General features: G+C 42.3%; 1 protein-coding gene and 1 long non-coding RNA gene across 7 annotated transcripts in view; one reads left to right on the top strand and one right to left on the bottom strand.

Moving 5' to 3' along the window:
* The window catches only part of LOC101836288 (amyloid beta precursor protein), a 213,964-nt gene that overhangs the window by 159,477 nt on the left and 28,965 nt on the right, over positions 1-25,522 (bottom strand). The gene's annotated exons all lie outside the window — the stretch shown is intronic.
* On the top strand, positions 4,954-12,353 carry LOC121141908. Its single transcript, XR_005878856.1, has 3 exons — positions 4,954-5,767; positions 10,620-10,760; positions 11,737-12,353. It is a non-coding gene; the product is annotated as an uncharacterized LOC121141908 (long non-coding RNA).

Here is a 25,522-nt window from a genome sequence, read left to right as displayed (position 1 = left end):
GTGAAACTCCAGCTGAGGAAACTGAGCTTCCCCCCAGAAAGACTCAACTTCCCCTAGCAGCCACTCACACTGCCTCTTCCTGAGTGATTCTTGAGTTATTCTCAAAAACTATTCACAGAAGAGAAAGAGAAAATGGGGGTAAAAAAAAATCAAACTTCCTGGATGGAGAGATTTCGGTTTAAGACACTTCTCTCCACAGAAATGTGACATGAAGGGAACATCTGTCCCAGCATCTGCCCATCAGGTGTCTTGGCTGCCCACAACAGAGGATTTGTGTTTTTCAGAAAACAAACAACAAAGAAGCAAACTTGGGGCTGAACTTGTGGAAGGAAGGGCTGTGGGGACCCTGCGTCAATCTATGTCTCTCTAACATCTGGTGCTTAGGTCCTTCAAACAGCAGCTGAGGCCGCAAGGTCAGACCATCTACAGAGCGGCTGCCACCCTTCAACACTTCCACAAGAGCCCCCTGCCATCTCCCACCACTGCCGGAAAGCTGGAAGCCTCATTCTCCACTGATGCAAAGTCGTGCCCAATACACAATGCTCGATGAACTTGACCTTAACAGTTCACCTGAGGTACTATAAAGGAAATTCAATGCCTAGACCTTACAGCACAAGATACAGACCTTGTTGATTTTACAGAAATAAACAGATGGGTAATAACATGGCCAGGGAGTTAAAGTAAGTCTCAGCATAAGCAGACAACTGTGGGTGAAGCCCCGGGTGGAGGTTAAGGTCAGGTTTGTGCTCAGGGAAACCTCACTGTATCTCCCACTATGCTTTGTTCTGTCCCATCTTAGCAGACCTTGGCGTCGTATCCCTAACTAAAGGGAAGCTACAGAACATTCAATCCATCAAAGTTGGTGAGTATTTTATCAGAAGGCTCTCAGGCTCGATTTCAGAATCTTCCTGCACTGCTGGTCCCTCAGGACCTTTCACTACCACAGGTCAGGGAGGTGTGCCACCTCAGTGAATGCAAATGCAGGAGATGCATTTCCTTCTTCAAGGAAAACTTAAATAGCAAGTTCTCTCCAGCGACTGTCAAGGCCCAAGACACGGCCCATGATCCTCCCCCTTCTCAGATGCAGTCCATCCCTTCTCACAGTTTGTATATACAGCAAACAAAGCGTGTCAGAAATGGTGATGTGTGACTTCAAAAGCAAGGCCGTGACATAAGGTTCACTCATTGTGGGGCAGTTGTAGGAGACCTCCTTCAGAGCCACACCAGCAAGCCTGGAAAAAGCCCACACACAACACGACATGGCTGACAAGAAGAATGCAGTCTCAAGAGAGACCTAGAGCCTGAACCACCAAGGAGATACCCCTTAGTTCCTTACTCACAGAAACTGAATGGTAACTCTTGTTTTAAGGTATTAAGTTAGAGGTGGCCTGTCACACCTGAGAATCACCATCACATTCGGCTTTTCTCCAGCTCATCATTAACAGCCTCCGGGCTTCTTTACCGAACACAACAAATGAGAAACAAAAGCCCCTCACTCACTTGACTCTGTTCCATTGCCCTCTAGAGCAAGGGGCCAGAGGCCTTCCTGAAAGGGCCAAACAGTGTGTACTTACGGCTTGTGGGCCAGTCTCTTTGGAGACTACACAGCTTAGCTGCTGTAGGTCAAAAGCAGCCTTAAACCACATGCAAAGAGATGGGTGTGGTCTTTCTCCACGAATTTACACAGAAGGCCAGAAACCCAAGCCAGCCACTTTGTCATCTGCCTACATTTCTTTCACTCATCAGAAATTTTAATCATCTTGCAACTTAAGCCCTGTGTTCCATGAGGCTAAGGGGTGTGTGGGCAATGGCCCAGGTGCATGAGTCCAGGTTGAAGAGCAACCAGCAGGAGACTCTTCCCCTTCCACCGTGTGGATCCCAGGGAATCAAACTCAGGTTGTCAGACTCGGAGGTGCCTTTTCCTGCTGAGCCATCTTGCTGACCCAGTCACTTAACCCCCTGTGGTTGGGTTTACATTCTCACCTAGGACCTGGAAGATCCCAAAGGTGACATATGACTCCCATCTTTCCTCAGCACCTGTCCCTACTGGCCCTGTTTACTAAGGGTGAGCTCCTCTTCTTCAGAGGTTTCTGCCTTTGGCTTCCGTTGTGGTGAATTACCTGGTTCTTCTCCAGTCACCCTCTTCTTAGTCCCTATGCTCTGCTTCCATCCACAGCTTAAGGCTGTCTTCATGACAGGGCTGTTGTTTCTCTTTTATCTTAGAGGCCTTGGTGCTTCAGAAGAAGCAGGATTCCATAGATCAACACTAGCTGATGATGTGCCTTGGGGATCAAAGCTTTAAGCAAGGCCAAACGGTCAGATAATAAAACCCTCCATCCCACCTTGTCCGGGATGAAGTGTTTCCAGACTGCATTGTTGTTTGTTTAACTGACTAGATTTCTTCTTTGACATTTCCACACAGGTATATAATGTGTTCTGTTTACTCTCACCCTCTGTGGTGGCTTAAATAGGAATAGGGCCACCCCGCCCCTCCACTCTACAAGCCCTTTCCCACATACATGCCTCTCTGCTTCGCTTTAGCCCCCACGGACTCTAAGTTAACCAGGGACACCTGTATAGCCATGGATTGGGAACTACCCAGTGCAGTCTGGATGCACAAACGAAGCCAATGGCTGCCTTCTTTCACCCCTTTTCCGCCAATCCACCAGTACCCAATAGCTCAGCAAAGAGGTGTTGGGCCCCAGGAGCACCCCCATCCCCCACACGCCATCCATGAGCACCTGGTGAGAGGCTTCACATTGTGCAGACCCAGGAGGTAAAGTCAATCAAGTCCTTGTCACAAATGGGACAGTTGTTCATGCAACCTGGGCTTCCTTTTTAAAATTAAGTCTATCTAATAAATTCTGCTTCGTTTTCTTAGACATGATTCCTGAATTTCCTTTTCTGTCTTCTACACTTCTCTCTGCCATCCTTCCTCTTACCTTTATTTTAATGCCCTCCGCTTGTACAACACACATGTACATACTGATAATGAGTGGCAATCGTTTCCACATCTCTCCAAATAAACTGCCTAGGGCTCTGTAATTACCTAAAGATGCCGTGAGCTCAACAATGAGAGTTCAGACTAGAAAATACGAGCTTTTGCTCTTCTCAGGTTTTCTACCCAAGGAGATTTAACTTTACAGCAGTTACTCTTCATCACCAACTCAACTGGATTCAGGGTCTCCATGGAGATGACCTCAGGGTGTGTCCACGAGGGTTTTTTTCCACACAGGTTTAACTGAGGAGCTTAGACCCATATGGAATACCAACAGCATCACCCTATGGACGGGGATTCAGAAGAATAAAAAGGAGAAAATGAACTGATCCCCAGCATGAATCTCCCCCTTTTTCCTGGGCCACCGTGATGGGTGGTACCCTCAGTCGGAGAGTCAGGGCAACCCTCCTTCCTTAGGTTGTTTTTGCCAGCCGTTCTGTCTCAGGAGCAAGACAAGCAACTGATGCAAATATTAACTGTAAAGTAAATATGCTTTAGTTGGGCTTCCATAAACCTGAGCCAGTTCAGAGCTGAGTTCAATATAAACTCTACTTCCTTCAAAATCACAGCAAATTACTGAACTAGGAACTAGGAACTGTAGGACTGGCTTTATATAACATCTTGCTACCTTTCACAAATGTGTACGTAAAACAAAAAAAATCACGTTTCCCATGGAAAATTATTTTCCAAATTAACAGCTGTGACATACCAACTGGAACAGCTCTAGATCAAACACACACACACACACACACACACACACACACACACACACACACACACACAATGAACTGGAAGTTTTTCAGTTCTTCCTGGAGCCCACCTACAAAGCCCAGGTTTTAAGCAACACATCCTTGGCTAAAAGCAATACTGCCTCAGCATCCAGCCTAGAGGAGAGCAGCGCCATCAGATAAGGGGGCCACACAGAACATAATACTTGCTGTTCCCAGCCAGTCCTGACAGGTTTACTCAAACCGCTTTTCCTGAACAAAGCCTCTAAGAAGAACTTAACAAATTCTGTGCCATATCCTACTTAGGACCTGGTAGTATGGACATTCGTGAAATTGAAGTCTTTGGATCCTAGAACATTTACTGTCAGATTCGTGCTCACAAAGTCAACTGGAAGATAACTACTCCTCACTTTCAAAACGATCTCCCTTCCTAGAAAAGAAACTGATGCAGCTTAGTAAATGGGGAGTATGACCGGTGGAATAGCCACTTTAATTTAACCATAAGTTACCTTTCCAGGAATGCATCACAACACGAAGTCCTGGAACTCTGTACATAGGTGGCGCCTCATGGTTCGTGCATTTTGGGGAGGCTAAATATGAAACATTCCTTGTAGCTGACATCCTGATACTGGAAATACTTTCCCATGGGAAAACTGTGGCATTCAGTGCCAATGAACAAAACAACCAGCTACAACAGTGGGTGTTCATCCATGGCTTCAAAAGCAAGAGGCCACTTACAGAAGGCTGAGCTAGAGGATGTCAACACTACATTTAAAAACACTGCCAAACTTTCTGGAAACAAACCTTTGCTATCGGAGAAAACAAAAAGTTTTGTTTTGTTTTGTTTTTCCAAGCCACAACAGAGAGCAAGGAACTGCAATGGACTTTCTTGACAACACTGTAGCTAATGTTGGCTTTAAATGGGCACAGCTAAAACAAAGGTAAATGTACAGACTTAATGTGGACCAATCTGCAGAGGGCATTAAGTGGAAGCCCACGCCAACAATTGCTACAATTTACAACGAAGCCCAGAGGCAGCTTCTGGAACAAGTTCTCTGTCTGCCCTTCAAACAGGGTGTTCCTTTTCTCCAAGAACTTTCTCTCCTTTTCATTATCAAGATCAAAATTCCTTATAGAGCAGGTCTGGCAGCATTCTTCACCCGGGTCCCAGCTAAGAGGGGCTGGAACAAGGAGCCCTCTGTTTCCCTGGCTAAGACGTCCAGCTTGGCAAGACGGTGGTCGGATCCATAGCTTGGCTGCATCTGTGGATTTATGCCGTTTCAAGCTTTCAGGCTAATGAAGACCTTCTGGTTTCTACATCCAAGCAGACATTTCACTGGCCTGAATAACTCTCATATGGTGAGGAACTGAGTACTTTTTTCTTCTTTGGGTGGGATTCTTGTATAAAACAGGACAGATTCTATTTCTATCCTATCCTTGGTTTCCCTAGAAGAAATGCTGTTTGCTCGTCACCTGAGAACAGTTCAACTACATCCCACAAAGAAAGTCTACACTCCAAGTTGCTTTTAAATTCAACACCAAAAACATTCTTTGTTTCCAAGTATAACGAACTGATTTCCATAATCACAATCTAGGAAATTTGCTGAACTCCCTTTAAAGATCAATAATCGTGAGCAAATTTTCACTCTCCATCCAAAGGACAAGAAGCTGAGGGAGGGTCTGCTTTACAGTGTGGTCCGCAAAGAACATCTGCAGCTCCTCACTTTATTGCTAACATAAAACTGGAATTAAAATTAGAATCCCAGAAGGGAAAGAATCTGTATAAATCATCCGCGCCAACTGGAGCAGAGAAAGGCTGAGATTTCAGCCACAGTCACAGTTGCAGAGGCAGAAAGGGGGCCGGCTGTGGTCTGTCAGGAGCTGGCTTCCCAAGACCAGGCTAACTCTCGAAGCAGAACAGCACTTTGCCCGGCGTGTACAAGTATGGATGTCTGGTGAGAAAGGACAGAATTGTCACTAAACCCATACGGAAAAGTGAACCAGGACGACTGCTTCCAGCCTAGAAAGATCTGTCACAAAAGTGAGTAGAGAAAAAAAAACTCCTTTCAAAGAATTTATGTATATTTCACTCCTGGAAATCTGTCATTCTTTTGAAGTCACTTGCTGACATAGCTACAAATTACAAGTCACAGCTCTTACTGAAGGCTTTCGAAGGCTCTGTTGAAGCCAAGCTCTTCGAACACCAGCACAGGTGTTCTCAAGTTGGCCCAAACTCCATCTCATCTCAAGGCTAGTGAAGCATGCTCCCTGTGGGCACCCAGTAGGAAATCAAGAGGTTCATCCAAAGAAACACTTGTTATTCAACACCCAGGAGATTAATAACCAACACTGAATGAGAGCTTGCCTTACAGGCAGGTCTCAGAGAGGCTGGGGGCCAAACAGCTTAAGCACAATACAGATGGATTAAAAACTGGAGTTTTAAGAGATAGAAGTGTCTGTGTGGTAACCAAAGTATTAAGCTCAAAATCAGTTTGTAATCCAATGACTGCCTATTTAGTCCTTCTTTAGTCTGTAACTATGCTTGCTATAAAGGAAGGAATTCCAGGGAGAAGCTCTCTGAAAAGACAACACTGATGAAAACTTCAGTGACTACATTCAATTAGCAATGTTGTTGATTCGATTGCCTAATGGCAATTTCTTTCAGGTCATCTCCCTGCTAAAGACCCCAACCTTGCCCACTTCTATATCTGACCCAGCATCCTGAATAACAAAAACCTTAGGAAAGTATTCACTTAACAAAGCACAGTCCCCCACCTACGTCTTTTTTAACTGCCTTGGATTTTTTACTTTTTTTGTTCTGCATTGCCAAGTGCATTCTTGACAAACTCTCTGCCCTTGGGCTATGTTACCAGGATTAGGGTGCATTGCTGTTGCTGTTTGTGTATTTGTTTGCTTGCTTGCTTTTTTGAGACAGCCTCAAGTAGCCCAGTTTGACCTTGAACTCTCTAAATAGCCAAGAATGACCTTGAAATTCAGATATTCTAGCCTCCACCCCCCAGCTGCTGAGAATACAATTATTGTAAGAGTGAAATTCTTTTCAGAGCTGTTAGGACATAGAAACTAAACTTTGGGGTATGCAGGGACGGTACAGCATTATTGCGGCAAGAGAAACTAATCCGACACACATTTAACAGAAACAACTAAAATGCTGCCTTATTTCAAACGGAAGAAATGTTCTCAAAATGATTTAAGCACCTTATATTCTGATTTGAATAATTCTTTGTTTTGTTTGAGACGGGGTCTCTTTATAGGTAGACCAGGCCTACAATGACCTTGCCTACCTCTGCCTGCAGAGTGCTGGGATTAAAAAATGTGCAGTCATCACACCTAGCTGAATGATTCTTTGACATTGTATAAGGCAGATTTGTATGATTCGAGAGTTCAAGACAAAAACAATCGCAGCTAACACTCTGAGATTCCACAGCAGAGAGGCTCAGACAAATCCCAGCTCTCTTTGTGAAATCAAAATACAATGATGCATTCACATTCAGGAAAACATTAGTTAGAAGAAGCAACTGCTGTAGTTTAGGTCTGGGGTGTCCCTAAAATGCCCATGTTGAAAGGTTGGCTGGCAGTCCACCGCACTGCCTGGAAGTAGGGGAACCTTTAAGAACTAGTAAATCAGGTCATTCGGTATGCTTTTGAAAGGGAAAAGAGATACAAGGACACCAGTAAAACCTCATCCTGCCCCTCTGCTCCCCAGTCACCAGGGATGTACTGTGTCAACAGAGGTCTAAAGCACCGATCCAAGACCCAAAATAAATCCTATCCTCCTTGGAAGTCGATTCTCTCGGGTAATTTGTCAAAACGACTGAAACCTGATGCAGGGAGCTTGGAGGCAAACGGTTTATTTTTCAGGAGACTCTACAGAAAATGGGTAGTTGATAAGGAAAACAATGAGCCAGTGAAACAGATGGATAACCATCCCTCAGCACTTCAAAAGAGACTGAGTTGTACAGGAAGTAGATGAGCTTGGCATATCCCCAAAAGTCAAACCTTGTAAGACAAAACCCATATGAATCCCCATACCATATCCCCCCAATCTAAGATACTTGCTGCAAGGGGACCTCTATTTCTGCCCCCACAAAGCCTATACGAATGAGAGTCGTGACCAAAAGTCAAAATACCACTATTACCCATCTACACCTTGCTTATAAATTAGTTTTTTCCTAAAGATAAACAACAAAAACTAGTGTTCTGTAAACTTTTGCTTCCTGCCATCTTTTCTATAAGATTATGGACCACACTATACCTAGTCCTTAAGTCAGTACCTTTGTTCCCTTGCATTGTTGTAGCGGGGGGGGGGGGGGTCTTTACTGCCTGGGTAAGCACTAGTCACAAGTAGGGTAGCTACTAAAACAGAGGAAGCCAGTAGAAAAATGGGGAACACAGTGATCACCTTTGCTGGTGATAATGAAATACATCCTGTCTCTCACTCATCTTACTTCAACCATACCATCCCTTGGCACATGAAAATCTAACTACTCATGGCATGGAATAGCACCCTTCTAAGCAAGAACTGCTATAAACATCCTATATGTAATGTGTGGCATGACCTACGATCAGCAGTGGTGTATGAGCCACACTATGCTGCTTCGCACGCCTAGATCTGAAAATGAAAGATCTAAGTACAGGCAACATTGTTCTAAATGCAAGCACTGGAGCCTTTAGGGAGATGTCAATCATCTGTTGCCAAGTTTTAGCTGTGATAATTATGCAGTTCTCCTTTTATTTTATTTTATTCTTTTTCATTTAGACTTCTGCAAAGACACAATTTGGCTAAATGAGTGGGTTTTTTTAGTTGTTTATATTTGTTTTACCCAATACATACTCGGAAGGAAATACTTCAAATGGGAAAACAATGCTTATTAAATAAACTGTATCTCTACTCATACGTTACATGTAGCTGTGTAAACATAAAGTCTTATACTAATAAGTGGCGGGCAGATTTCATCAGCAAACATGTCAGTATGACCACTGTTCACAACGGGAAAGCAACATATGCTGGACTAGGTATAGCATACCCAGAGAGGTCTCTTACTACACAGCTCTGACATGGGCTATCCGAGTGTTCTAAAATGCTAAGTTGGGAAGATTAACTGATTGATTGCCATAGTTCACCACTGGCAGAGTTATCACTCCCCAGAATCTCAAGTGAAAGTCTAAGAATCGCCTGAGTTCCATGTGTCTGCCTTCATAGATTCTGCTTTACTTACTGCAGTGTTGACCCATGACTCCAACAGACTATTAGATGGAGAAAAAAGTCTTAGAAAAGCTGCAGGTATGGAAATTACTTGAGGAAAAAAATCTTCCCAAACAGATCATAAATTTGCTGCATATTAGAGTTGTAGGCCACACTCACCATTATCTAAGAAATACCCCCACACTGCTTAAAAAGAAACAATTATCGTTGCCTGCCCGAAAGGCACACAATACGTTTCTCTTTACAACTTCCACCAGCCTCAGGCTTCAAGACACTAAAATCACCATTCTTAGAAAGAATTTGGGCTGGAACATGGAAGGAGCAGTTAGTTAGTGGGAGTCCTAGTCTTGAACTCTTATGAAGAACTCAAGAATAGACATAGGTCAAGTACATATATCCTACAGTGTTCACATCCTTAGTAGATTACAAGCTGTAAAATTCTAATACCAAAAGGGTAATGAAATTGGCAACTTGTCTAAAGAACCTTACAAAAACATCACTAATTTTCCAGGTAAATACAGCCAGCTTTTCTTTAATATGCTCTGGGTGCAACTCTGGGTGGGGGTGGGGATAGGGATGGGAGTGGAAGGGAAGGGAGTCTGAGCTGAAGACACTCTGAGCCCTGCTAGACTCCCTAGAAAGTCACTTCCAGTAGACCTGCTACTAGCAGGTGACAGAGCAGTTCAGAACATTGCCTCAATGCTATCGATTCAAAATTTCAAGCACATGTAGGTTTTACTTAAGCCCATAAACCTGTGGTTTTAGAACATGATTCTAACACATTTTTGCACTTCACATACTGTTTTCAGTTAATAGTATAAAGAAGATCATACAGTTAGGTTAGTAATCAACATTTTATTCAAAGGTATCTAGAGCTGGGGAGATGGCTCAGGAAGTCCAATACCTGCCACAGGGGCACAGGGTCCTGTGTTTGGATCCCCAGGACCCACAGAAGAGCTAGGCAAGCCATATCTATAACCCCAGCCTTAGGGGGGAAAAGGAGTTGGGGAAATCACAAACGTTCTTTGGCCAGACAGTCCAACCAAATTTATCAATTTCAGGTCTTCAGAAATGAAGGTGGGGAGTAGTCACAAACAAAGAAACACTGGACGGTGACCTTCAGGATTCTACATGCACCCTTATGCACATGTGCTCACTACACACACACACACACACACACACACACACACACACACACGCACGCACGCACGCACACGTGCGCAGAGAATATCACAGTAGAAAAGATCAGGCGAGTAGGAAGGAAAGGCAATGATAACTTATTCCATGAAACCCACTGGGACACAGTGGTCCAACTGCTGACCTTTGCTCTTTTATCTCTTCAGGCATGCACAGAGAAACACACACAATCACATTTGTGTAAAGGTATGAAGGGACCAGTCATCAACTTGGACAGGACAAGAGTGAACTTGAGTGTCCTCCAGTAAAGAGCATCAAACAACTCATGGCCTTAGAACATCACCTTTCTATTTTTTGCCAAAATCATAGACAATATTTCAGGATGAGAACACTGAAGCATTCTTTTCCTTAAGCAGAATGAATATTTACATTCTATCCGTTGGTTTGTTTCCATCCAAAGTTTCACAATGTTTACTCATCTGCCTTTCCTGTGTGCTTACAACTCTCACACTCATTGTATTTTTATCACTAGGACTTTTGACGGAGCAGAAACGGCCCAGTGAACACAACAGAGATCCAGAGAGAATGCTGAGTTGATGTGAAAATTCACAGTAGCTTTCAAACAGCATTCATTCCTGTTCATTGTTCACATTGCATCGTTATCTCTCTTAGGGTAAGCCATGATTATTTCTTCTCCAGGGCTCTAAATACTCAAAGGTTCCCGTTTCGAGCTGTCTGCTTGGTAAGCACCAGGAGACAATCCTTCTCAAATAAGTTAGAGCTAGTTGGGCACTATCCCCTCCCTTTCTAGTGCCCTCAGCTTTATTTAAAAAATTCTCTGTCAAATTACCATTCTTAAAAACAAAACAAAACAAAAATGCCATTCTTTTTGCAATAAAGGCCTTCGGAACCACAATCCCAAGGGGTAAATGTAATTCTGAGAGGGATGTAGTAAGACTCTACTTAATGTCATGATGGCAATTTTTAGTTGACAGTGATAAAAGCAGGAAGGATGCTGAGGCTGTGACGACCATTCATGGTCTTTACTGCCAGTGAGCATCCAACTAAACACTCAGTGTAAAGCAAAAGGCCTTTATTTTGTTTATAAGATGCAAACATGATAAAAGTGACTTTGCTGCCTGGGAAAACTGCCTCACTCTCTGCAATGTGCCTGTTTCCCTCCCACAATAAATTATAAGAGCTAAAGAATGCCTGGCACGAAAAATAATAGCATAATAAACTAGAATGCAAAAAAAGTCAATATTGACAAAGGCATGGAACACTACAGAATAAATTCAGGCTGAGGTATCTACAGGAGTTTTTTCCAGTGCGAGCAGGTGGAGAAAGGACTGTCCAGCATTCACTCCTCTGCCATTACCAGTGTCCACACATCAGTTATAGCTGAACTTGTCCTGACCCCCAGGCTCTTCATACAATAGTCTAAAAGCAGCAAGGGGATTTCTGGGCCACAGGGCTCAGCTCACTTCCTGATCCTCTGAAAACACAACCCTGAGAGACGCATCAGCTTGCAACTCTCATAGGATTTCTTAAATCAGATGATCCCCCCTGGACCCCGCAGATCCCATGAACACTATGGGCAGCCATACATCGTGAATGAAGTGCCGATCGCAAACTGTGCTTTGTTTCAGTTCCTGCGGTTAGAAAGCCTTCAGAAGCACAAGGCGATTCTCAGAGATTTCAACACGTAACCTAACACTTAAAGTAAAAGGCTGGTGAACAAAAACACACCTGAAAATCCTTCAGGGATGAAACGGAAGCTAACTGCTGACAGATAAGCCAAACAGTGTGTGCTGATGGCTATCAAGCCCTTGCCACTTCCAACAGACAAGGGTTCAGAGTTGTCTCGGTCCAATGTCAGGTTTCAGGAAAGTTCTGGCTCGATGCCCTAGGATTGTATGTAAATATTTCCTAGGCACTAAACACACCCACAGATGAGGGCTGTGGGGAGACCCAAACCCAGCTGTGTACAACATAAAGGGAGAGGTGCCTAAGGCTCAACAGGAGGTGCTGAAATAAAAGGGGACAGATGACAAGAGTGTATCAGTGGAGACACCGCGGAAGAGGACGCCGGACGAGGAGAAGGATGCTGCTTTCGGCGAGTGGGTAAAGACTGGAGCAGAAAACAAGCACCGTGGCTGAGGGAAGGAGTCGGGAGATGTCTCGGGGCATGTAGGGAAGCAGACTTGATTTGTACTAAATGAAGATACACGGAACTTCCATGCCCCCAACAGGGGGGCAGGGAAGGATGGAGGGAGGGGAGAGAGGGAGGGAGGGAGAGAGAGAGAGACAGAGAGAGAGAAGGGAGCTCACTGGTGTGAGAAGATGAGCAGGCTCCTTCTCTAAGAATGAATTGTGTTATAGGCAGAAGAAGAAAGGAAAGAAGAAGGAAGGACATGATTGCTCCTAAGAAAGGTGGAGAACGTTTGTTGCAGATATGAGGGAGAGCATGGCCAGAGGCAGAGACATAAATCCAGAATGAACATGACTCTTGAGCTTGGCCATGTGAGGTGAGGGGGAAAAGGAGAAGGGAGAAGGGAGACCAGGAGACCAGGAGGCCAAGAAAGGACTGGGTGTAGCCAAATGACTAGGTTATATACCAGGGGAAGGGCAGTCCCGCTCCTGGGTTAGAGAGTTCAGGGAATGTCAGCCATAGCCTGTAAAAGGTAGGGACAGAGGGATGCTGGGAGAACCTGGCAGCCAAGTCTGCTGTGTCCTTGGTTTGAGACCTAGCTAGCCATAGGCCATATGACTCTACAGTGCTGTTGGTCATGGAAAAGGATTTGGCAATGCCTTCTCTGTTACCAGTAATAAGTGTCAAACTGTACCAGGGTAGCAAATTGGAGTAAGTGCTATTGGGGGAGCAGTGTCCCTCTCAAAAGTAAACATTTTCTGGGTGTATTAACAGGCATCCTGTTCCGCCTCTCCTGCTCGAGGCCCGCAGCACATGTGAGCTTCTCAGAGTCAGTCTGGCAGAGCAACCCATCCACATGTCATTGCCTTGAGTGATGAGAAATGACTTTGCTTTTCAAAAACAATCAGCTGCTAACAGTGCTGAACAGCATGCCTGTGCAACTTAGGGGAAGGAATTCTCTCACTGTCGTCATGTACTCCTGTTCTCCGGGGATGTTCTGACACATCTATAAAGGAGTAGGTCCTGAAACGGAGAAGTGACATGGAGTTCAAGCTACATCGTTCTCTGAGGTATGAGAGGTGATGGAAAGACTTAAGTTCTACTAAGAAATCTATGCAGAATGTTTACACAACTTTGTCCAAATAAACCAAGCGAAACACACAGCTGTGATAACAAAAAAAATGGCATATGGATTATGGCTGCCTCCTTTACTGCAGTTGTTGATTGTACATCATTCTAAGTAAGGAAAATGGAGGTAATAATTATCAAGAGGCCTATTCTCAGATTCTCATAAAAATGAGTTTTCAACTCTCACAAAGACTTGCTTTTACAATCAGAGTGTAATCTTCAGCGAAGAATTGCTATGGGTCTTGCCCATGGTCTTCAGCTGGGCAGTAGTTATCTCTTGGAGAAAGTCAGTTGTCGGTTAACTCGCATGGATTCGAGGTCACTTTATTCCCAGATTTGTTCCCATGTGTAAATTCTAGGTGACTGGGAAAGTTGGTCACCACAGTATGGGTAGCCCTACTTGTATCTGCCATGTAGAAGTCAAGGATCCCATACAAGCCACCCTCTCCCACTAATTCCCTCCAAATGGAGAATTACCAATGACTTGGTTGGAAAACTCAACAATGTGTAGGTTGAAATTCTGATCTAAGATTGTTTTCCTTAGGAGAAAAACTCATTTATTATAAGTATCCATATTTCTAAGACAGAATTCATACAAAATTAGCATTAAGGCTGAGGTAGAGTGGGTAAAGTATGAGCTTAGCATGCATAAGCCTTAGTCAACTTCCAACACCAAAACCAAATACCAACAGGCACTCAAATACAGGTTGAGCCAAAGAAATTTTACTTCTAATATACAACAAAATACTAATCCAGTGGCACAATGTGAACTTATAACTGTGAGTCCTTTAACACATTTACTTTTCAAAGGGGATCAAACATTACAAACGCCTTAGGATGGGTTCCATGGTGTCAGAGTTAGCAATCTGAATCCCATTATCCAAAATCACAGGTTATGGAACAGGGTATTCCCTTCAGTTCATGATAATGCGGGATTGGTTCACCATTAAGTTATAACTCAGTAATGAACAAATTCTTGAATTGTGTAATTTTATCCAACCTACATAAGTGTATGTAATGGGCTGGCCAATGCTTCTGAGCAAATTAACCCTTAAATAGGGTCACATCCTGGTGTCCTTTCTCATTCCAAGATCAACACAGCCAGTTGGAATCTTCTCTCCGTCAGTAAAGACCTCCTAATAGCGAATTGTTTCATAAGTGCCTTAGACAGATGCAGAGAAACTTAAGCCACTGAAATCTTTCTGAATAATGTATTAACTGTTCTGAGATAACAATGATATGCTAATAGATTACATAATGTAAGAGCCTTATGAAAATTTATGAATTAAAAAAATGCTTCCAAGAACTTCTCCATGTCTTGCATCTTCAGTCAGTTCTAATCCATCACTGCCTATATCTAGAAACCTCAGAGTACCAGTTCAGGGTTGCTATAGAAGCGGGATGAAAGAACACTCATGAAAGGTATGGGTATATTTGTATCAAGAGGAAAGGTCATATTCTGAATCTAGCATTTCCTATCTTTGAAGAGGGAGTCCTTTGATTTTAATCATACAGTTCCTTTCTCTCTAAAATAGTCATCAACACCTAACCTTATAGACTATAAAAAATTAAAATTCAGTAACACGCATATAATGAATAGTAAACATTTTTATAAGTTATCCAGATTGACCCAGCTGGAAAGAAAAAAGAAAAAGAAATGCACACAGGTACAAGAAATTTCCTGACCTATTTGTAGACGTTGATCTACCGAATGCACAGTACTTGCTATCTCCTGAGTGCTACCGCTACAAAGATGTCTGCCGTGTACTTGGGGAGCCTGAGAGGAGGTTTTCTGCTCCAAAGAAAATGCTGACTGTATGAGCAGATATGACACACTGCTTTAAGGAATGTCTTATGCCACTTGAAATAGACAATCTTTCCTCATTTATCTACAAGATGTCTGCCTGCCAAGTTGTCTCTAAGAGACAAACTACTGAGGACACTGAAACTCATGTGTCGTCACTCCCGGCTACAAAGCCGCAAGCTCAATGTGCCAGAGCTGACTCACCAAGTCCATGCGGTATTTTAAACCATCTGGAAGCTCTTAACTCACACCGGTTCATGGCGATGTGTGCTCTGGTGGCTAATACATGGTTGATGAACTTCCACTCCTGACAGCTTACTCTCAATGAACTACTAATTCCAAACAGGGTGAAGGAGGACACTTGAAGCTGTTAAGATTTTCTTGATTCATCCATGTAACTACAGCACTCAGTGTCTGTCTTAGAGCTGGGCACAGTGGTCAACCATGTCTGTGATTTTGAAACTGAGACAGGAGAGCATGGATTCAAGGCTACATACCAACACTTAAAAACAAAATAAAATTGTTTCTTATAAAGAAGATCTCTTATAGACAAACATTTATTATAAATGCATTACCACTAAATTACTAAATCTATCAGTAGGTGGTGATCTGTACACAAACAGCCCAGTGTTGTTTGAATTTTTGAAAAGTATGAATATACACCTTACATATTTACTAAATGAATATTTTCAAAATGGTTTCTAGAAAATGTTATTCCCAACAGAGGGGAAGCATTTTTCTTAAATCCAACACATGGGGAAAAGACCCCCCTGGGTATCTGGAAAGCAGAAGCTTTGAGAAAGTCTTGTAAGTTGAGTCACCTTTAACCAAGCTTTTCCAAATGGATTTGGCTGGGGGACCATGCACACAGGAAGAGAGAGCTCCCCTTATAAAGAGAAGGCTTAGAAAGTCTGTTTCGTGTTGCACACACTTTTTGTTACTACAGATAGCAACAGGTAAGTAGTTGACAAAATAGCCATCGGTAACATGAACAATGTATTAGGACATTTGAAAGGGGGTGACCAATCAAAACTACTACTTAAGTAAAACAAAATCAAAGCAAGCGAACCCTTAAAGGGAACCCGAGTGGAGATGGCTGCGATGGAGCCCCTGCAGAGCCGTCATGCCAAATCCTGGGGTACGTACAGAGCGGGCTGAGAAAAGATGAGCTCACAAAGGCCTACTGCGTTTCCCAGGTTACTCCTAAGAATGTCAAAGGTGCGTGTAAGTAATATTCAAGACCATGCAAGGAGAAAACAAATCTTACAAGGGCCTAACACAGCGAGAAAAATCAAAGTGTTGCTCATTTGTTTGTCTGGGTTGGCTTTGCCTTTTACACTATAAGGGTAAAATGAATAAAAATGATTCGCTAAAAGTTACAGCCTGGCAGGTGAGCATACAGATGTAATCTCACCATCCAGAAGGTTGAGGGGCAGAAGGGATGCTGAGTTTGAGGCTGGTTTTGGCTGTTTAGGAAAGACTCTACCCCTCCCCCCCAAAAAAGTTGCTGTTTTCATTTTACAAAACAAACACGAAATGGCTGATGACAGGGTGCATATAATTTAATCCCCGCCCCTGGATCCCGAAATCACACTTTCAAAGTTTAATAAAATGACATTAAATGAAAAATGATGAGTGAAAGAGCACTAAGAAGAGAAAACAGAGCCCTGGATACCCGCATCTGTTGAAGTGCACTGCTTATGGGGGGAGCAAATTAGTGCTTTGTGTCCATAATATAGAGCGCTCGTTGCTTCTGATTTCAGAGTACAGAATACAAATTACCTCTCATTACACACCATGTAAGTGAGGTCAGCCCGACTCCCGAATGGCATGTCTCTTTTATAAAGAGTAGGCTTCAGAGAGTTTACAAAGTAGTGCTGCATGTTACGCATGCCTTGCAGCAGCTAAGTAAAAAGATGATGCAATCTTACTATTTGGTAGATAATGCCATGCTAATTGGAATCACATAATATGGCGAACATTATACCAAGGCTCGCTGGCTAAACTTCCACCTAGAAAGCAGGACAGCAAGAAACACAGGAAAGCCACACCCCTAGGACCACATAGAGCACCTCTTTTGTCTTGTCTAAAACACAGAATACACACTGCTGTTGAATGGAACAAAAAGATTGCTGTAGGTGGGATCTCATACAGTCACAGATGACACTAAGCCTAAGGTTGTAAAAATACATGTAAAGGAAATATCCATGTTTGAAGACCAGAGAGTTTCTTAGGGTTTCTATAGAGTTACATGGCACTGACTCTCAAAAGACTAGGAACTACTAATTAGGGAGCTCATCCCTGGGGACAACTATATCTCCCACTCTTGACATCCTTAGTTGCCTGTAGTTCATTGTCTTGGGGTGGGACCTTGATGAGTAGTCTCCCTTCTCCCTTAGCATGCCCAGTGGTTGTGTCCTTGTTCAAGTGGCCACACTATTGACATTTCATGGGTGGGTTTTCTTTGTCATTTCTAAGAGACACAATCTCACACCAAACTCCCGGTCCTCTGGCTCTTGTAATCTTCCAATCAAGTGTTCAAAGACACTCCCTGGGGGCTTAGGTGTAGGAGCTGTGTTGTGTGTTCTCCACTGGAGCTGGGCAACCCAGGATCAGCTGCTCTCTGCTTTTTAACCTTCTGTGATTTTTCTGTAATGGTCTCTCTCTGCTGATAAAGAGAAACTTCTCTGATGAAGAGTGAGAGGCACACTCAATGGTGGAACACTTATTTATCATGTGTAAAGCCCTCCCTGGGCTCTATCCCCAGAACCACCAAAATAAAATAAAAAAAATACAAAGAAGAAAAACAAAGTGAGGAGGAGGAAGAGGAGGAGGAGGAGGAGGAAGACTGAGCTGCTCAGTTGCTCGGTGACAGATCTTAAGTACAAGGTCCTAGGTTTGATCCTCAGCAGAATGGGCTGTTGTTACAATAACTCTTCCTCGCCAGCCTAGATCCAATGTCACATCAACCCCAAATAACACAGAGACTCTATTAGTTACAATGCTGTTGGCCAATGTCCAGGGCTTCTCATTGGCTAATTCTATCTTAAGTATTAATCCATAACTATATATACACACACACACACACACACACACACACACACACACACACATATATATATAGGCATTTATCTTACTGAGAATGCTAGGCTCATGTGTCCTCTCCTGCTGGGACCACATGGCGACTCCCTTTCCTCCATTTCCTAGAATCCTCCTCAACTCCTAGTCCCACCTATCTTGCTTCCCTATTGGCTAACAGTGCGTTATTCATCAACCAATAAGACAAATGCATACACAGAAGGACTACTCCCCACCAGGCTGTCCAAAGGGAGAGAAGGAAATAAAGTGGAAAAATCAAGGGAGGGAATTTTATAAAGAAAAAGGAAGAAGCTGATACAGCCAGGTATTCCTGTAACCCCAGCATTGGACTATGGAGGTTGAGGAAAGCAAGAGCATGAGTTCAAGGTCAGCCTGGGCTACAACAGCAAGACCCTTTAAAAGAACAGAGGAGAAGAAGAGGAGGGGAGGGAAGGAAAGGGGAGGAAAAACATGCGGAGGAGACAGAATGGAAGAGAGAAAGGGGGGAACAGAGAGGGAGGAAAAGGAAGGGGAGGGGAGGGGAGAGAAAAAGAAAAAGGAGAGAGAAACGCTCTTCTTTAGAAAAGCTGGGCCATGGCAAGTGTGTCTTGGAGCAGACTATAGCAACTCACCAAAACAAATAATCTTTTTTTAACTTTAAGACAGTCTCGGTGTACAGTCTAGGATGGCACTGAGCTCTCAATTCTCCTGCCTCAGACTCCCCGGTACTGGCATAGTGGTACATGACCACTGTGTTCAGCATAAAGTCTTTTCTCCTGTTTCGCTTCAGTTCTGAGTTTTACAAAACTGGGAAGTCTCAGGAATATCCCTTCTAGATAGTCCTATTTCATTAAACTACTCCGTACTATTAAGATACATACCCAGAAACGACTCATCTGTTTGGCCAATAGTATGCTAAAGGTTAGCTCCTGTTTCTAAATTCATCAAAGTCTGGACAGCACAAGTATGTGAACTTAAAACACCCAAACAGAGACTTCACTCTGATTTAGCAATTCTTATTTTTAGTAGCAGCCTCCCTCCCTCTCTTCCGTCCTCAACACCATAGAAAACAACAAAACTGGAGTCTGGGGGAAGGGAGGTCCTGCTTAAACAGCTATAACCATCCTTTAGATGGAGATTCACTACTGAAAAAATCCTGTTTTTCCCCTTCAAGTACACCTATCATGATGCAATATAAATTTATGTTATCACTAAAACAATGAAAGGAACTATTAAAGAAAATACTTCGTTATTTACCCAAGGTGTGCCATGGCTTACCAGCAGAATGTAACAATTTTACAGTTCACAGTGATTCTATTAACTGTTTTCTTTCTTAAAGATATAGGAGCGAAAAGCAATGTATTCAGCCAGACATTCAAATATGCTGGCTCTTTTTACTAGGAGAAACCTGACAACTGAACTCTTGTCAAAAATATAGCTGTACTGAAATCACTATGGTAATAATAAAATGCCTATTGTGGTATGTGTAAACACCATGGGACAATGCTTTAGAGCCAAAATGAATGATAAAATAGAGAAAATCCCCAATCATAACAAGTCCTCTGAACTGGAAAGCCAGTTTGTAGCAATTGTCTTGAAACTGTCATTGAATTCAAGTCACCTTAAAGATCCAACAGTTCTCCTAAAAGAGAAGTATTAACAATATAAACATGATCTATAAGTATGACCATGAGATTAAATGATGGCCAGGTCTAGAATCTTAAAACTTGGCCGATATGACAAGTTACTAAATGAAGGATTCATCTTGCAAACAGAGACAGTTAAAAAGGAATCTGATCACGATGATTGTCATGTCATCATAAAAAAATTATGCCTGACATGTATTTAAGGGATACAGACAAAGAAAGACTAAATCTAAAGGGGAAAAAGGAATTATCAGCAATGCCACATTATCAAGTTCTGATTTAAGTTCATCCTTAAATCTCTACCTTAGACATTTCAGCAAAATTTTCATTCAAGACAAAAATCAATAAAGAACAAGGTCCCATTATAATGAATTATAGTATCATTCATTCATTTTGCACGAAATATTCTTTTTAAGTCTCAGTTCTTCCTCATACTTAAAGACTCTGTCTCCCACTGCTTATTTTGCAATGCAATTATTATTTCTGTCTAATTTGTGAAGTGTTCTCCACACATACTCATCTCTATAAGTACTCTGGCTTGGTGCTTACCTAAGGAACACATAAACACTAGTATTTTTCAACTTTGAAGGGGAAAAAAACCTAAATTATGCTAATAGCATTCCTTGAATTGAATCTTAAAATAAAGAATAATAATCAAGAAGAATAGTTTGTGGTGACTCAGAAAAGATCCCCCCTTTAGTGTTTATAATTAATTTTAAATGTTTGTGCAAGGACTCCATGGGTTGGCTGGCGTTAAGAACAGCAAACAGCTGGGCAACTGGTCTTCCTGGTTCAGTCTAATCAACACTAAAAGTTCACTATAGTTCAATGCTGAAACTCAAAGTCAAAGAATATATTTAAGAACCTGATCGTTGTAAATTACTAGAAGCCAAAAAAGAAAACCTATCAAATCATACATTCAATTATTAGTACCACATTAGCTCCTATCTTGATGCTAACACTGGTGTAATTGTTTATGTAACACTAGATCCAGATTGCTTCTCAGTGTGCTAATTGCTTGTTATGTATGATTAGACAGGAGACAAATCAGTAGACTAATCAGTAACAGATTAGAGATACAATCTCGTTACACATATTTGGGGCTCTATTAACTAATTAACCATTAGAATAAGAGAAAAACCGATCATAGCTAGCAAGAGGAAACTTTCCCCTTTCAGTAGGATCTGGTTGACTAAGTAATGAACAGATAGCACATAATAGATCTCTCTTCCTGTCCCAGATCAGGAATTTAACTTGGTTGTGACCTTGACTTCAAACATGTGAAGAATAACCTGCTTTCTCTTGTCTGCTGGTGTCTATCTGGTGTCGGAGTCACACAGCAGGGCTTTGTCAAATGCAATGACGCACAGGGCAGAGAAACTGTGTCTGCTTGTCCAGTTTTGTTACACATTCATTTCAGCTTTTTGTTTTATTTTACATTTCATAGGAACTGCTGAAGTATTAGTGTTTAGCAGGTAAGAGGCAAGTGACGGAGTTCTAAAGTGTGAACACACTCCAATTGAAGAATTTTGTCAGGGAAAAAAATACACTCCAAACTTGACGCTATAGGAATGGACAGTCTATAAGACCTGTCTGCTCATGGCAGTTAGCAGAAGATAGTTGCTTGTTATTCTCTGGACTTGGAAAAATCAGTGTTCCAGACTCCAGGGTAAGCGATCAATGGTCTTCAACACTTCTATGGAGCAATCACACTTCCCCTTCCAGCTTTTCCAGCCAGCCCTGTGGTGAAGTCAACAATGGTTTTCTCCACATCATCAGTACCACTATTACCATCATCATCATCATCACTTCTCCTTGGGATCTGGTTAGCTGTGGTCTGGTATTTGCCTTGCATCTGCTTCAAGAACTTTGGCACCGCAAGGTGAGGTCTGCACAATTTGGGAACAGTCTTTACCAGTTCCTAGACAGTGATTCAGTTTTTGAATGTTCTTTGACCTGTTTGAAGAAGTATCATCTCAGCAACATGCAGAAATAATAATAGTAATATAGTAATAATCATAACAATAGTAAATATGAGACGTCAAAAAACTCTGTGAATCAAGGGCTAGGGAGATGGTTCCACAGTTAAAGAACGTGGTGCACAGCCGGAGAACCAGAGCTCAGATACCCAGCACCCACACAAATGTCCAGGAGGCATGGTTGCCCACCTGCAATTCCAGCTTCAGTGGGTAGAGATGGGGAAATCCCCCAATCACTCTGGTTAAAGTCCAGCTTGCCAGGAAGATCCAGGATTGACTGAGAGACCCTGCCTCAAAGAACATGTGGAAGAGTGATTGACAGGGATCCCCTACATCAGTCATGAACTTCTACATACCCACATGTGCACACACACACACAGATACACACACACACAGAGATACACACATGCACGCGTGCACGCGCACACATATCACATACATATACATGAGAGGAAAAAATGTACAAACAAGAAAGCTTTGACTGTAAATTAATTAACATTCAAGCAGGTGATGAAACATTACGTTTTAAACAGGTAAATTAGAAAGGGTAACTTTATGAAGCAGAATGTTCTCATAATCCCTGTATCCTTGCAATCCTTCCTCTGTGATTTTCAGGCCCCATTATAATAGAAACCATAAATAATTCCTTTTAAAAGATAATTTGCTTTTCACAGTAAGTTTCTAAGCGTGATTCCAGGGGAACACGATCTCTTTTTTTAGTTGCTTCCCTCCACGCACAACAGAACAGTGGCAGTGATATTCTTTTATGACTCAGATCTATTGTGAATAAGTCAGAATTCAAATTGCATTTCTAACCCAAGGTTTACAAAGATTCCTCCAAAATCATAATGATCATTTTTCTAGGAGTCAAGATAATTTGACATGTATAAAACCTGCATGTCTAAAGTATTCACATAGACTCAGAGTAAAAATTTATCACCCTTTATTCAATAAGAATATTATTCAAAATCATTGAATCTTAACATCCCATCAAACCTCCCAATGAATACCACAATGCTTATCTCCAAATGCTTTTAAAGAACCTTGAGCCAGGCGGTGGTGGCGCACGCCTTTAATCCCAGCACTTGGGAGGCAGAGGCAGGCGGATCTCTGTGAGTTCGAGGCCAGGCAGGACCAACAGCCTCCAAAACAATACAGAGAAACCCTGTCTCGTAAAAACTAAAAAAATAAAATAAAATAAAGAACCTTGAACTTACACTTCCAAGGGACAGACAGTAAGAGATATCCCTTATTAGAATTAATCTCTGTGCATAATCGCTTAGGAAGCCAAGGATAAAGCCAAGATTAGACTTCCTCAGGATCACAGCTTATCATGAAGGTGAAACTGGCTAATACGATTACCTGTAGAGGCTTCCAACTTCTCATTCTGGAATTCAAGATCTCACCAAAGTACCAGGAAATTTATGTTTAAAACCAGACATAGATATGCATGCCCTATGACCTCCTCAGCTTCTTCTGCTCTTCCCAGTCACAGCCATGAGGTAAATGAACTTCCACTTCCCATGCGCTCAGACCATGCTACACTGCCCTGCCACAGGCCCAGAGGGAACAGGACGGTCATCTCAGATATTTATATAAGAGAACACTAATCGAGAAAGAAATGTAGCCACTAGGCTCCATCCTAAAGCCACACAGCCTTAAGGAAACCTGTATTACATTTAAGCAAGGCATGCAGTTCTCAATAAGGTTACTGAAGTGTTTTACTACACCTAAGAAAACCTGAAATTTGCTGTGTAAGAGTCTGACTGCTATCATTCATCTTTAGTATCTACACCAATATGATTTATAAGTAACCACACACAAAGTGGATTTTTAAATAGCTGTTCATTTACTTCAGTCCATCTAATACCTGCTCTCCTCCCCAGAAGGCTAAGTGATGATAAACACTGATTACTGCCTTATCTGATCTAAGACACTGGACCCAAGGCAGGCTTGGAGGCTTTTCTTCCTTTTTTCTTTTTCTTTTGAGTTTTCAAGAACTGGAACTCCATTTGTAGACCATGCTGACCTTGAACTCAGAGATCTGCTTGCTGCTGTCTCCCAAGTGTTTTTTGTTTGTTTGTTTGTTTTCTAAAAACACAAAACTGGTTGTAAAGCTATGGGTAAATCTTAGCCCTAACTCCAAGGTATGTCAGTTTATCTCTTCATCTTCAAATCTGAGTTTATGATAAATGACGTTCTGTTGGGCTCCAGCCCCATGGGGTTTTTGTGAGTTGCTGGTCAGCCTACAAGTGCAACTTGTTTTCCAGTTTAAGTGCTTTTTGTTTTCTAGTTCTGGCTTACTGCCCTGGCCTTGACCCTCTGACATTAACATCTAGCAGGAGGAAAGCATGCTCTCTTCTACCTGGGGTTTTTCCACTGTGATGTAAAACCTGTATATAAAGCTCCTTCCCTCCTACAAGGGAGACCTGTTAGCACTTGCAATGAAGACACACACATACACACTCTTCTGGCAATAAAGGCAGTACATGCATTCTCTTAGTACAAACAAATGGACATCTTGTCTCTCTTTTCCTGATACCTTGGAGTGGCTTGTAGTGCTGGTGCCACAATTGGAGGTTCCACTGAGATCCAGAGAGACTTGGAAAGACTGGGAAAGATTGGCCAGATAGAAGACACGGAGAGGAGAGACTCAAGAAAGAAAAGAATAAAAAACAGGTACCTCAACTTCTAACAGTAAAATTGAATGGTCAAATCTCCAGGCTTTGCTTGAGACATTGCCCTCAGTTGGAGGGTGGATTGGATTAAATCTCCATGCCTTCGCCTGACACCAAGGTTGGGAAAAAAGGGGGAACCTGAGAGATCACCCTCAGTTGGAGGATGGATTAAAAGTGGGTAAATTAAAAATTGGTAACAGTTAATAAACGAGGCACTAGTATTAAGTAAAAGAAAAGGAAAAGATAAAAGTATATAAAATAAAAAATACACAGAAAGTCTGGATACTGTGTACAGTTGTGTTGTCTTTAAATTGTTTAATTGCTAAGAAAGGAACAAAAACTGCTAAAAGACATTTGATTATTAATGTTGCTAAATTAATCCAACTTACATGTTTTGAAAATGCTTTGACTTCTAAATTTAAATATAAGGACAGGTTACTTGGGAAAAGAATTTCTACTTTTATTTCCACAGAATATACAAAGCTGTGGGTTCCTTCCAGACTAGTATGGTTTGATGAGGCAAGACCACCTGAAGCAGTGGCCCAGGTGATCCAACACCTAAAACAGCTGAGATGATACAGCCTTACAGACCACAAAAACAAGAACTTCAACAGGTTTCTGGGTTTTGTTTTGTTTTTTTTTGTCATGATCCCCATGGTATTTCAGCGCCCCTTAACAGCAGGAAGTAGTTTGGAAAGAACGACGCCCACATTCCCAAATATTGTTTATAAATGTTTCTTTGTGTATACTAAAATTGACATTAATGTCCTAGTCACCTGAGATAGGTGCTAATTTATATATAAAGAAGGGGGTTGATGTTGGGCCCCAGCCCCATGGGGTCTCTGTGAGTTTCTGGTCAGCCTACAAGTGCAACTTGTTTTCCAGTTTAAGTGCTTTCTGTTTTCTAGTCCTGGCTTACTGCTCTGGCCTTGACCCTCTGACATCAACATCCAGCAGGAGGAAAACATGC

This window comes from Mesocricetus auratus, unplaced genomic scaffold, assembly GCF_017639785.1.
Source record: "Mesocricetus auratus isolate SY011 unplaced genomic scaffold, BCM_Maur_2.0 Super-Scaffold_100008, whole genome shotgun sequence".
Taxonomy (NCBI): domain Eukaryota; kingdom Metazoa; phylum Chordata; class Mammalia; order Rodentia; family Cricetidae; genus Mesocricetus; species Mesocricetus auratus.
Note: the sequence above shows the minus strand (reverse complement) of the source record. Positions and strands in the feature narration are given on the sequence as shown.